At 30.6% G+C, this 15,352-nt stretch overlaps 1 protein-coding gene across 2 annotated transcripts in view; it reads right to left on the bottom strand.

Annotated features, from left to right (window-relative positions):
• LOC118190681 (very long chain fatty acid elongase AAEL008004-like) overlaps positions 1-12,803 on the bottom strand; it is a 72,110-nt gene extending 59,307 nt beyond the window's left edge. Inside the window, exon 1 of one of the 2 annotated variants that reach the window (XM_085820665.1) lies at positions 12,646-12,803. The gene's annotated coding sequence lies outside the window, so the exon portion shown is untranslated. Of the gene's footprint in view, positions 1-7,148; positions 7,693-12,645 lie in introns of those variants that run through there. The other variant, XM_085820670.1, reaches the window with a different exon arrangement.
• Between the last annotated feature and the right edge of the window lie 2,549 nt (positions 12,804-15,352).

Raw genomic sequence — 15,352 nt, 5'->3', positions numbered from 1 at the left:
GTGAAAAGGTTAAATAAGAATTGATTTACTGAAATTTTGTTTAGTACCGAATGTGTATTTAAATTTTCCAAATTCACTTAATAATATACTGAAATCTTTCTGCATAACACCATAGTTTTAAATATTCTACAGATAAAATTAAGCGACAAATTTTCTCGGCGATTACAAATCAGCGGTAAAATTTTCACAAAACAACAAGGACTGTCGACTCGGAGAAAACTATTGCAAACGCATTAGTCCAGTGTAGGAAGCCCCTCCCTTAGTTGCAATAAAAATATACAGTTATGAAATTAACTTGCCGGGATTGAAAACATGGAGTACAGGAAATTCATATTGCTTCCTTCGGCTTTTGCAGGTCATCCTTTTAAGTTTTTAACTAAGAAATGACTTCAGTGAAGCTAATTGAAGTTACATTTTCCTCCAAAAAAGATTTAAATGTTAAACGACGGAAACCTATTTTGAGACTTTCAGTTTTTGAAGCTTCGTAAAAGGTTAGCCTGTTTTAAAGTAAGAAATAAGTAAAGGAAGATTTTTGGAAATTTGCTGTTATTTATTTTATTTGTATCATTGAATTACATTCTTTTTTTTTTTTTTTTTTTTTTTTTTTTTTTTTTTTTTTACTGATGACACCCTAAAAAATATGCTTGCTAGCTAAACAAACTAAATGCGAAGCCATAGTAAAATGGTTGTAATTTAAAAAAGCGCTAGTTAATTTTAGACTTTTAAACATGAAATAACTTAGCTCTAACAAGCTAATAATGTTATAATTTCTAATAAGTGTTTTGTTACAGAATTTTCTTCGGTACAATGAAGAAAAATATTTCCAACTATCTGACTATTGGCCTATTTTGTATGGATTTTAAAGTCGCCGCACAGCTGCATCTACTTTACTAAATGGTTAAAAAATAAGTACTTACGTATTACCAGTCGATTATGAAGCTGTCGCCAAGCAGCGCAATTTATCGCCAATTATGGATAAGCGTAACATAACACTCATAATATTTGCCCTTTCGTTTGATGTAACTTCAACCGATTCTCGATAAGCGAGCTTTTGTTTTTATGAACAAGGATATAAATTAACCTGCTATTGTTGCATTTAAAAAAAAAATTATAAAAATTTGGGTTTTTCTTGCCGTAGAACAAAACAGTAAGCGTTGGATTATTTCAAAGTTACGGGATCATACCATCAAAAAAAGTGTGTTAATCGACACGATGAGGTATTTTATTTGAAAACGGATAAACACTGGGAATGAAACACTTGTGACTGTATTCCGTTTTATTTACAGCTGGTTGAGAGAATTAAAATCTCGTAAATAGAGAAAAGGAATCGATGGATGTGGCTGGCAAAACAGTAATTGATTGCAGCCATCTGATCGAATTGTTTCTTCCCTGGATGAAGACTGCATTCAGTTCTAATCAGACATTTCGTTTAAATCGAATGGCCTAACAAATTACAAGTATTCGACGAAAGCCTTTTCACATAGCAGGTAGAATAGTTATTGTTTATTAAACAAAGAAAGTTAACTCTTTCAGAAACCCGCAGGAATGACTAGGAGTAACTTTGGCGGATTCTCTACCAACTTTCATAGCTCAATGGCAGACAACTTTCGACGACGGGATAATAAGTTGAGTACCAAAATTGTTTTAATCGGCAGCTTTAAAAATAATGATGCTGCTAGAATTTTTATTTCATGATATGTAAGGTTATAAACATCTATAATTTTAAAACAATATCCTTTTATAAATGTTTTCGAAAAATTCTTTGTGTAACTGAGCATAGCTATGATTAACAAACTTATTTATCTCTTTAGCATATCTTAAGACAAAGTCAATAAAATCATTGTTTTTTCTTTAATGGAAGTATATCGAAAACACCTAAAACAAACTGCTCGCTGTGATAGCATAATTATTCTCTTTAATAACAGAAACGTATTATTTAGAAATACAGATGTCTAACAGAGCCCTGAAGCAGACATAAAAATGTATTTTTTCACTCACTGTTAAGACAGTCAATTGTTTTTATTTCTAAAACTGATAATATTTCTACTCGCTGTCAAATAAAGAATCAAAACCACTTAATTACCGAATTTAAAATAATTATATTATACATAAAATAGTTATAGATATTCTTAATTTCGAAATATTTATTTTAAATGAATTCATAGCCTTTATATTTTAATGATAAAGTAAATAACCGTAGAAGCGCACATCGAAATCCAGAATATCAAAAAAATCTAATACTGAATAAAAAAAAATATTCGGACGAATGACCAGCAATTTTTTTAAAACGAATATAACATAGCTAATCTAAAAGTGTTTTAAATAACTTCATATAATACACATATTCCATTATTTACTTCAACACAACTATCAAATAAGCTGCGTTATAAACAGCACTTTGCGAAGTTTTAGAATTGAATTTTTGAAATCTTTTTGGGAAATTAGCAAGGATAATTAGAGGCTAAAATTAATTATTGGGTTTCAAGTTGTTTTCATTAAAATCCTCGCTTTCTGGAAAATAGTTGAAATGAAATATATATATATATATATATCAGAGATCAACCAATCAGACAAAAGTTCTGCTTCTATAAGATCACGTGTTCCCAATCTGAGCGATAATCGATAACGATTTGTAATGTTTGGTGTTAAAGTCTTTGTTGTAAGTGAAAATGATAACCTAGCTTCTTTGACCTAGCTACGTGGGTTTCCTGGAAATGTGCGAGTTCTGAGAATTGCCCCTTTCGACCTCGTAGCCGAACATAATGTGATTGGGACTTAATGTGAAAAGAGCCAATTTCTATTTAGCTTTCATTTATTAGATAGCGCTACGAAGACATTCCCCTCGCAAGTAGATAAACCTTGTGTGCTTTGCTATATATGATAAAACGAACACTATGCCTCTTTATTCGCCAGATTTGACATCTACGAGCTACTTTCTGTCTAAAATTGAACACCATTCTCAAAAGCATTGAAAACCGTTCAAGGAAACGCAATTAGGAATTATAAAGCATTCCAACAGTTGACAAAGGTATTCAAAAACTCAAAGGACATCTTTTAGATGTATACGCCATTAAAAGATACTTATGAGGAAATCTAAACATTGATCATATTATTTTCTTCAAATCTCGATGTTTCATAAATTAAGTACGCATCGTGCACATTTTTTCTTTGCGTTTAAATAACCATCGACTTAACATATGCATAATGTACCAACATAATGCATAATGTACCAACATTCTCTCCTGGACTACGTTTAGGTACATTAACCATTTTAACTAATTCTTTTAACAGTTAACAAAAATACAGCAAGAAATTCTAAGGACTATTTACATGACAGAGTGGAGTATTGTTTAAACACTCTCATTTTCCTTTCATACTTTAGACAGAAAGAAAATAAATATTCTACAATGATTTTGCAGGTTTTATTCGAGGTCAATAATTATAATGGCGAATATTTAAATTAGTAAACACTTTATGAAAGCCCCAGATTTCTTTTTTTTTTTTTTTTCGCTATCATCAGATGATATCTGTTGAAAGGTGTCCTACCCAAGGCTAAATGAAGAACTGCTATGCATACAGTAGGAGAAAGAACAATGATGGACTCATTAAAAACAAAGATTTCTCAAGGTTCTTTCCAACAACCATACTGAAAGACAAAATCTATCAATAACAATTAAAACTCTTAAGTTTTAATAACAGCCCACACCTCCAAAGAAACTGAGTAAACAAATGAATTGAGATTTTCCAGCTTTTCATTTACGGTGCAAATGACGCTAACAAAATAAACTTTACATTAGATTTAAAGTTTTCATTCGGTATTTTTTTTCCTTTTCTTTCATAAAAAAGTGAACAAACGGGAAATTATCAGTGCATTAGTAATTATTCGAATTTTCTTCACACATTTGCTGTTGCCACATGGCTAAGCTGAAAACTGAAACATGGAAACAAACTATCATCGGGAAACCTATGTGAATGTATATAAGTATAGTATATTTTAAAAGTATTGAAAAGAATTCAAATATTAAGCTTATTTAGCTTTAAATCAACATATACTGAAGTTTTCTTACTAATATTTAAAATCTTAGAATAATCGAATCAAAACTAAATCCCTAGACATGAACTAGCAAAATTAAATTTGGAAAATAATAGTTCCATTGCAAAACTTCCTCGACTATACTGGCACAAGCAAAACTTCAAGCAAACTATTCTAGGAGAAAGGTTTTAAAAATGTGAAGCGTTTATATCAAACAATACATACACTGAAAGAGTAGAGATTCTGGCTAGAGTTCAAACCCTTAGCATCGGTTCCTAAAACGTTTTTAATTCTCCGAACCGGTTGTCAAAATTGAATATTTATTTAGGCAATTTTTTCCTATTCAACAGCAAATTTTCAACTGTTGTTTAGGCAGCGAACATATTTTTGATATTTTTCAGTGCATGAATGACATTGGATGGCATAATATTCCCCATAACTCTGCTGAAGAAATAAACATCTGAGAAGTTTTGCCACTTAAATGAAACCAAACATAAATGCAGTGTGCTAAAGTGTTCTACAGATAAAAGTCATTGGAAGATAAAAAATTGTGTGGAGCAAAATTAAGAAAAGAAACAAGAAAGAGCTTCTAAATCTGGGGGGGGGCGGGGGGATCGAACTAGAGGGATCCTGCGCAATGTTTTGCACCAGAAGTACTGTTAGTGTCGAAATTCACATGTTGCCCATATCACTATTGTGTCCGAATAAGGTTTCAAATTGTTGTCAATTTGTTGTCACAAATATCATTGTTATGTATTATTTAAAAAATAAGTACATAATGAAGAATATATATATGCGCATCTGACGGCACCTAGAGCCACTGAATTTTTAACACGCATAGTTTTCCACCCGAACATCTGCACATCCAAGACCGATTTTTGAATTTCGAATTTGATTTTGATTTATTTCATACTTTGCCCAAATTTAACAACTGATTTACAAACTCAGCGATTTAAAAGCAGGATGTATCAACGCTATTCGAAATAAGTTTAAAACTACAGCATGCCAGACCGCAGCCATTTGGCAAAATGTTAAGATATTTATCTTTCAATTTTAATCAAAAACAAGCTATCTGAAAGCAATATATGGCCACTGCTTCAAAAGAAACTGATTTAAAAGCAATAAGCATATTTCTTAAGAATATTTATTTTACTTTTAAATGAATGATTGAAATAAAAATGCATTTATAAAACGAGATCTACTTAGAAATATTAATTATTTTTATGAAATGACACTGGCAGGACTGATTAAAATCATTATATATATTTTTTTCTCTTTTATAACTATTCTAGACGGATGCCCGCACAATCAGCTAATTTTTAAAGAAATAAAACAGCTAATATATATAAAAAAAAAAAATGTGCGGGAAAACCTGGAATTCAAAAGATAGGTTTTCTTTTTTTATATATTTTGCGATTTTGCTGTTGAATTTTATGAGGCGTAAGTGCGAAGGACGTGGTATTTAATAAGTCAAATGCAAAAAAAATTAATAATAAAAAGTCAGAAAAAAAAGGTACTTACGTATTATCGCAACCAGGTTGGCGCGATTTGTAAGTTTGAGTAAAAAAGTATGAATAGAAAGAAAATGTACATTTATTAATTACAGATAATTTTTAATACAGTTTTTTATATTATTTTGTTTTAAAATATAAAATAGCAATTAAACCCTTCCGCTTTCGAATTTGAATAAGTTGCAGAATTATTTTTTCGGCGGAAATCTTTTGGCTATTGCACAAGTCCTTCGCCGCCTATTTGCTTTCTTTCCTTTTCATCCATTTCAAGGGCACATATCTCCCGCATGTAATTATTCCAATCTATAACAGTTTTGTCAGCAATTCCCATCTCTTCTGCACAAAATTTAATTGAGGTTAACTCTTTACACCAACAATAAATGAAGCGCACCGCTGTCACAAATGAAATTCGGCTACCTTCAAACCAATTTCCGGTTCTCACACCCAACTGTTGATTGCACTCTTCGACGTTACATTTCGAGAAGATTTGCTTTCCAAAATACAGTTTCATTTTATGAGAATTTTTACAAATACGTTCGTTCGGTATAATTCCATATCCCTGCAACAATTCAACAGCATCCTTTTTCACTCGCGGGCAGATCCTAAATACCCATAGTTAAAGTATTTCAGAGCATTCAATCTAACCAGTAAGAAGAATAATTTATTTACGAAAAACTACGTATAACACGTAGGGTTGCCGTAAGTATGGTCGCCAAATTTGGCGATTTATGCGAATTTTGGCCTGGTTGCGTTAATACGTAAGTACCAAAAAAATTTTGTTAGTCATCTTAGTAAGAAAATTTAACACCGATATGATGAACTGATAATAAAATGAAAAACATATGCCAATACTTTACACAGTATAGAGAATTCTAAACATAAACTACTATACTATTAAAAATTTTGTGGTTCTGCTGTTAAATTGTATGTGGCGTAAATTGCAGAAGAAAGCGAAGCTTAATAATAAAGCTAAAAAGACAAAAGATTTCTGTTAGCAGAAGTGAATCCAAGAGCAGTTTGGCAACCAACCTACAATGTTCAACAAGAGCATAAAAAACTTTAAAAAATCCTCTGTTGCGACCCTAAATTTTGAAAATCCTTTGAGGTCTACTCTCCCCCCCCTTTCTTTCTTTAATTTATTTTTGAAGTTACATTTGAGAACTAAGATTGTCTTTTTTTATGTTCTCTTCAGTTCATTTATTAAATAATGCGCTATTTCTAAAATCTGCTTTTCAACATTGAAATATAGATCAAGTGTACTTACGAACTGGGATTAAAGGTATATCAGTGTATTTTACCAAATCAAAAATAAACAATTATAAAATGTCATATAATAATATTTCCGCTCTTATCAACAACATTCTAAACTACCATATTGAGTAATAAGAGATGAAAATTTGAGTGAAAAATGTTTAATTTTCCAGAATGTTAAGACAAATAACAAAAGTTTTTAGTATACATAACTTACAATTATTTAGTAAACTATAAGTCAATTAACGAAAACAAAGTCACAACAATAGCACAGTTTACACGATGTGGATTAATTAAGATAGTTGTTTCGTTTCGCTAATTAAGTTAGAGAATTTAACATATTTCACACTTACCGGTCCGTGCTAAGTTTTGGAGCACGGGAAGACTTCAAATTTAAAACAGGCAGCATATACCAGCCTTCAGACTTTTGCAAAAAATTGGTCCTTTTTATTGCTTACAGGTTAACACTTATAGTCCACTTTGACTCTTGATAGTTGCAAGTAGCACTTTTGGTGTTATAACTGAACACTTATAGCCACAGTCGTTTTACCTATTTGTTGCATTGTTTTAAATTTGTCTCCAGAAAGTATTTTGATAATAGGAGAAATAAAAGGACATAAAATTATTAATTCAGATAGTATCCTTAACAAAAGAAATAGAAAGGTATCTCAGCTATTATCTAATACGAAATAATACCAATTCTATCGGGAATTACTTTTACATTACTTGGCGTTCTTTTGAAAATAATTTCAAAGTTATAATACTGTTAAAATTGCTGTTTAAGGAAATATATAAAATTCCTCAAGGAAAGGTTTACTAAAATTCACGCTTAGTGTATTATCAATCGCTATGCTAGTAAATCAAGTGACAATGACGAAATGTTTGACGGAACCTTAATAGAGGCAATTTAGCATCTATTTCTTCGCCTCTGCCCGCTCATTTAAGATTCGAGGAATGGCACCTGCAATCAAAGACTGACCAATCTACTGAATTCCGTCATTACAAATGGCCTTGTACGGTGCAACATTTTAATAGGGAATAACATTGATCTGGATCTTAATTGGTCACAGAAAATAACTCATAAGCAAAACAAAATGCACTGTGCAATATAAAACTAATCAGTGTTAAGATCATTTTCAAGGGCTATGGATTTTAATCGATTGACTTGCTATGTGGATGGATCTATGATTTTAGCTTATAGACAATAAAGCCCGAGATAAATTTTTTCTCCTTTCGATTTCAATCATTTTCAAGGGCTATGGATTTTAATCGATTGACTTGCTATGTGGATGGATCTATGATTTTAGCTTATAGACAATAAAGCCCGAGATAAATTTTTTCTCCTTTGGAAAAACTTTGGCAAATAAATTAGCTCTTTACCTCTTGATCTCATTTGCATATGAATGACTAAGAGGATAAGATCGCTGACCGTTGGTGTTTTGATTCGAATGCTGGCAAACGAGCTGGTTGCATGATGATTTTTCTAGCTTGAAACATAAACACGGGCTAGTGTCTTTAAGAGATTTATTTCTGTATGAAGATATTCCTTTCTAGCTTTGTTTGTTAGAAAGGAAAGTTTGTTAAAATAAATATCATATCGAATATTCCACTGTTAGTTGTTTCTGGGCAATTCCCACTGCAGAATAATAATTGGTACTTCTGTTATCGGCTGCCTGTATGTATGAATGCATGTGTTTATGTATGCATGCATACATATGCGTATGTGTATGTGTGTACAAACATACATATACGCACGTACACCAAAGCATACATTACTTAATCTGGTCCCGATAACAGATGAGTTCCTAAGAATTTAAGTAGATGATGTTCTAAGATTTAATTTAAGGTAATAAGATTTTAATGTGAATTTAGTATACATAATTTATTTTGAATTAAAAGGTGTCCTAAACATCGCTATTATATTTAGTTCTTGGGAGTCATTCTTTTTCAGCAATTTTACAAGAACGTTGCACAAATTCATTACAGATACTAAACAATTAATAAAAATATATCCTAGATAATGCGATATTTTATATTTAAAATTTCTTTGGTATAAGAAAAGTGATTTCTTAGAAATCTTGAGAATTATGAGTTTCTGTCCTTCTTATTTATGCATGAAACTTTCTAAAATTCGTATTAAACGATACATAGTTCAGTTTTATTTAATCATTATTTAGAATTACACTGAAGAGAAAATTTATTCAAAAAGACCATGTTTTAATTTATGTATGTAATTTAATTTTTTAGATTTTTTTAAATAATAGATGTAGAAACATTTATGATATAAGAATTATAATTATCTCTTCTTTAGACCTTCGTTTCTTTAGACCTTTAGACCCTCTTTGGCTTTCCCTTCTATTATATGTTTTACATAAAATCATTAATTAGAACAGATCCTACTGAAGTCTTAATATAGGTTATTGGCTGCATTAAATACGCTTGTTTCGAACATCTACATTTTTCTCTGTTGTTTACATAAACAATTTACTATAGTATTTGTTTAATAACTTACTCTATAACATCAAAAGATAAGATTATCTAAACACAAAAACTATAAATAACACATGAGGAAAACCACAAAACATCTATGTTGTCAGCCTGCCCTCCTGGACTTGAACCTGGATTGAGCTACAAGCACGTAATAGACTTATCCACTCGACCAAAGAATAGCTAAATAAAATTTGTATGCATGTAATCTGCAGGTAAAATACTTAAGACATCCAGAGTTACTTTTTAACTATTCATGGTATTATGTCCATAAATTTAAAAAATAATACCGTATAATACAATTAATAAAACAATACTATGGAAAATGTTTAATTAAATTTAATTACGTTTTAAAAATTATTAATTTTTTAAAAGAGATCATCTTAAGGCTATGGACAGTAAGACGAACAGTAATGAGAAAATTCGCTGTATTTCTAACAGATTAAAAAGTTTGGTTGTTTGCTTTGACGCAAGATGGCTTTTAAACCCTTAAAAGTTTTTAATATCTTAAATGAACATCAAATTTTACTTTTATTGAGCTAAAACCGCCTAGTAATAGATAAAAGCTGTAATGTTGGTTTATGAAGTTAAAAATGAATAAAAGTATGTTTACTACGTATAATGATTTTTAATACTGCAGTAAATCTATGCTAATTATTTCCTTTATTACATCAAAACACTTGATTTCGACAATCTTCAGAGAAATGTCTTTTGCAGAAAAATCTAAAAGATATTTACTGACTTGTATTTGCGTAACAGTGTGCGGGATCGACTTATAGGAAGTAGCGGCCGTTTCCATCAAGAATGGAACACGCAACGAACTGCTACCTGTTTAGGGTTTTCGGTTCCAAGTTATGGCAAATAAAAGCGTAAATCAAGAATAAGGAACTCAAATGCACAATAACTACAACAATAATACCTACTAATTGTCACTTTTATAATCATGTCACAACTATTAACTCTTAAAATGCCGCGTGACTTAAGCACTGAATCACGGAATTTTTAAACAACCAACCGCTTGACCCAAGAAATGGATAGCATTCTCTATTTTCAGCTTTTTTACAACTGTAGCTAAGTGTTTGTTTACACCAAAGAACATGAATAGAAGTTCTTTGGTATACTCTTCCATCTAACGTAAATAAATGCTACAATATTGCAAATGTTTATTTTAAAGGAAATTATACCCTACAAATTCATTTCGAGGCTCACACTCTGCAGGACTTTTTTTTAAAATTAAAGTTACTTGCTTAAGAGCTTCTCCTTTCGCTTCATAGATATGAAATAAGAGTATACACATATGTCCTACATATGAAATATGAATATACACACGCATGTTCTTCGCTATGAATGTACAGAACATGTCTATATACATATATATATATTTCGTACATGAAATATGAATAAACACGTATATTCTTACATATTTCGTTCATATGAAGTAAAATAAACATGTTTCGCTTTACATATTAATGTAGATCTCATTTATTTTTTTATGTTCTAAATTTATGCTTGCTTTTATTTATATGAAATTAGTTTTATGCATAACATATACATGTGCATCAATTTCATGCACATGTTATATACATGATATGGAATATATTAGAAAGACATGAATTCAACAGAAAAATATAAAATTGCTTAAAAACAATAAATAAATTTAGTCTTTTTAATAATATATAAAAAGTATTAAATATGTATGTGTATATTCTTTTCACTAAAGACGATCAAAGTCAACACGATTTTTTTATATGTGCGAGAGTCGGAAAAGATGTCTATATATTTTTGATCAAATCTTGGTAAAAATATTAATATAAACCGACAGTACTGATCAAAGATTAAGAATGTATCCTTTTTTCCGATCGATTTATTTTTGGGAGGGGGATAGATTAAAAAAAATGGTACATATATAGTTAATACAATCGGAGACTTTTTTTTTTTTTTTTCAGTACTTTTAAGTAAATATAATCAAAGTTCCAAACATTTTTCACAGAAAATGTAGCCAGCTAATTAGGGGAAATGGTTACTAATAGTATCATTATTTCTGTACTAAAGTTACAAAATGACTATTAGTAATTATCATTAAACTATACTGCTGCTAGCAATAAAAAAGCTATATACAACTGAATAAAATACTGAACTGTTAGGAATTACATACAAATTTCTTTATCGTATTTATAAATATAAAATGTTCTTAGGATATTTTGAAGAAAGATTAGATTATTTCAATACTGCAAAGTACATAAATGTCATCTGCTTAAGGAGATGGCTTTATGGAGGTCTTTTTAAAGGGAAACTGGCTCATATTCACGTTACACATGGAGAAAAATCAATCATGCCCTTATGATAAAACTCAGGTCGAATTCCCAGAATTCAGTGGCCTTAAACCACTAGGCCATTAGTGAAACAACTGAACTTATGCGAAGAGAAATTCAGATTTTCGAAACATATACAATTGAATAAAATAGTTAAGTTTATTAAACTGCATAGTAGTTATTTTACTCAAAAAAAGGGGGGGAGGGGAATTTATGAAATTCTTCTCAACTGAAACGATTAATATTAAAAGTAATGATCACGTGTCATCGAATCTTTCGTAAACTCTTAGAATGCCTTACGAGATCTTTTACGAAACTTCTAAAATCAAGATTTGTTATATCAAGTATTATTATTCTTGAAGTAAATTATTTATTAAACATTACATTGATTAATGGTAGCTATTCTTTTATTATTAAGCAGCTTGTTATTATTCGTGAGTGATGATATCATTGTGCGTTTATTATTAAACATCATACCATCAATACGATATCGTCGTACCACGCCAAACGCATGAATCTGCCGAATCGTTACGTAAAGAAAAATTGTATTATGCATAACAGCCTTTTTTTTAATGCGTTTCTCTTGTTTAATGTATTGCAAGAAATCAGAAAGAAGGCTAGAAAATGAATGTAGATGAAAATCATTTAAGTCAGAATCATTGTTTTGGTGTATTGCAAACAAATATCATGCACAATATATGTAGCAGCAAAAACATTAAGTAATTAGTATTAGCATTGTGTTATCTGTATTAAATTAATAATAAATTAATTAGCATTGTGCAATCATCTGTATTACAATCCTTTATTTGACAGAATATGTAATTAAATATTTTCATCAAACCCTGCTAAAATATAAAATACAATTCATATAATCCTAACTACATCGGATCCACAAGCTACCGAATATGTGAATTGCCTTTTTGTAATCTTATTATACAATAAGCGCTTGAGTGAAATTTGCCAACACGCTATTCACGCGTAATTATTTACCATAATTATATAATAAGTACAAGAATTAAAAATGTTTCAGTTAAAAAAGAAGTGTACTTACTTAAATATTGCCAAGGAATAGATGTCACGTTGAATGTATGGGTTCTTTTCACAGCAAACCGCAGCGCCTCGGAAGTTTTGTATTTATAGGTAACGAAGGCCAAACATGCCTTCACCGGTTTTCGAGACCTTCCGTCGCCAAATTTCGCCGCACCTCTCTCTCAAGACTAGACAAGGTGAGGTTTATCATTTCAATGAAGCGCCAAAAACGAACCTTTCGCTCTCATTGAAAACATCCCGAGGGTCGAAAACAAAGTGAGTTAGGAAAGACTGTTGATGAAAGAGAAACTCGATTTCTGACAGAAACGACAAGCGTGAAATATAATGAAGATACATCACGAATGCTTTCGTAAACTTTAGTATGTTGTTTCTTTAGGATCTTTTCGACGGAAGGCTTTTCCGAAACTCGAAAACATCAGGCTTTCGGATTCTGTCTCTTATTTATTAAATATTACTTGCTCATTAATGCTAGCATATTATTATTCACACCTTAACCCTTATTTCCATGTGTTATTTAGCAGATAAACATTATTTATAGGTTTATAATATTTAGCACTTTTATCACTAAAATTAATGCGGTGTACTTTCATATAATGTATTATAGAATATTTTACCTATTTTTTTTTAATCCTAGGACACATATTGTACAATCCTTTTAACTACATCAACACCTATTAATAGCCGATTGAGTTAAACCACTGTTCAAAATATTTGTTAGCACCCGAATCTATCTATTTAAGAGATGTATTTTTGAAGGACTTTCTAAGGGAAAGTGTTTCATACTCACATTACACTTTTATTATTTTAACATTTCTGACGTTTGGGAAACCCACTAAAACTTCCATGTAGCCTGTTCATTCGCCAGAACTTGATTGGTTTGTTTTTATTATGACAAATGACAAAGCACGGGAATGTTATCAAGGCAAGGGATGCTTTAGTGAAGGATTTTCTAACGGAATCTAGCTCATGTCCAAGTTACACATGGGAAATCCACCGTAGGTTTTGAACCTGGAAAGAAATACCAGTTTTCAGCAATCTTAGCCACTCGGCTGAGCGGTAAAGTCGTTGAATACTTCCACCTGGCTCAAATCCCGACGTATGGGCCGGCTTCATGAGAGTGTACGTGATTTTCAGTTCAAATGTTGAGCAAAAGGATCGTTGAACACTGGTAGTTCAACCTAGATTCAATATCAGGGGAATGGACTAGCTGTGTAGAGGTTTTCATGATTTTCCATTTTGTAAAATATAAATAAAAGGCAGCTTTTAATAGAAATTCCTCCATTAAAGCATCACTTCCCTTAGGCTGATATCCCTCGCGTGCCAACCATAATCGAAATTTAAAAAACATATATATTTAAAAATACCCTCACGTGTAATGTAAATACGACCCGGTTTCCTTTAAAATCCCGTCCTTCATGAAGACAATTTTCCCTTTGAGCAGTTAGCTCTAAGTACATAGTATTTGAAAAACGTTTCAATTTTAAAACCTCGAGTATACTGTGCAAATAGCATCATCGTTATAAATTCCACTTCAAAGATTTATTTCCTCTTTATGGAATAAAGGCGTTACAGGAATACATGATCTAAGTACTTCACGGCCAAACGTTATGCTGATCATTACACTGACTGAAATCCATCATCTTGCGAGTTTTCCTTAAAAAAATAACAGTAATAATATTAATACTCTAAGTCTTTTCCTTTCCTTAAACCCCGCAGTAAGCTTTATCTAAGCTATGTCAGTGTCCATTATATGCCTGCGTTGATCAGATGGAATTTCAAATATGGGCGGAAGTTTAACAGTTAACTAGGTACAGCAACACCTCAATCACCCATGATACTGCAGAGGTTGCGGCCTAGCTTTTACGAGTGTTTAACAAATGAGCATCTATCATCCTTTTCGAAATTAGCTCATTATTAAAATTCCTTTTTTGTCGGGTCGGTTGCATTCCGGTAATATCAATCCAATGAATGTAAGTGGTAACATTCTCATTACATTTCTATTACCTACATAATTAATAAAAGGGAATTACATAAGAATACCTATCTTTCTCTCTCTTTTTTTAATATTTTAATATTATAACCAGTATTTTAATATTATAACTTGTGTTTTTAATATAGATTAAAAATTCATCATTGCTAACAGGAAACTGAGACTAAAAACAACTGCAAATAAAATACAGTTAAAAAAGTTTTATTCAATAAACTTATATGCAATGTAGATATAAGAATGCATTAAAAAGAGAAAAATAATTCATCAAGTATCCAGTTTAATGAGAATAATAGATTAAATACTTCTATTTACAGAATTTCTCTACAGTTTTATATCACAAACAATAAAACTGTAGGACGCATATTATGAATTTAAAAAGATAATGCCTTATACATTTGGCAATGCAATTAAAATAATATTAGTTATTTAGGTGGCTTGCGCTTTCATTATTTTGCAATATAAAATTGTAGATGAATTGTGTAAATAGAATTATTTAATGTATTTTCTCATTAAACTATATGACAAATTATTTTTCTCCTTTTAGTGCATTAATTATCGTATACCTTTTAAATTAAATCTTATTGCATAAAAACTTTATTTTATTTTATTTTATTTATTTATTTATTTAAATAAGCTTCGAAACTAATGATGAATGATTCGCAGTTAATTGCTCATAATTCAATAACATTAATTTATTAATTGTGCGACATTTGTTTGT

The sequence above is a fragment of the Stegodyphus dumicola genome, chromosome 7 (assembly GCF_044657685.1).
Source record: "Stegodyphus dumicola isolate Sdum_Otavi_A_Nest chromosome 7, ASM4465768v1".
NCBI classification, from domain to species: domain Eukaryota; kingdom Metazoa; phylum Arthropoda; class Arachnida; order Araneae; family Eresidae; genus Stegodyphus; species Stegodyphus dumicola.
The sequence above is the reverse complement of the archived record's forward strand: the minus strand, read 5'-3'. Positions and strand labels throughout refer to the sequence as shown.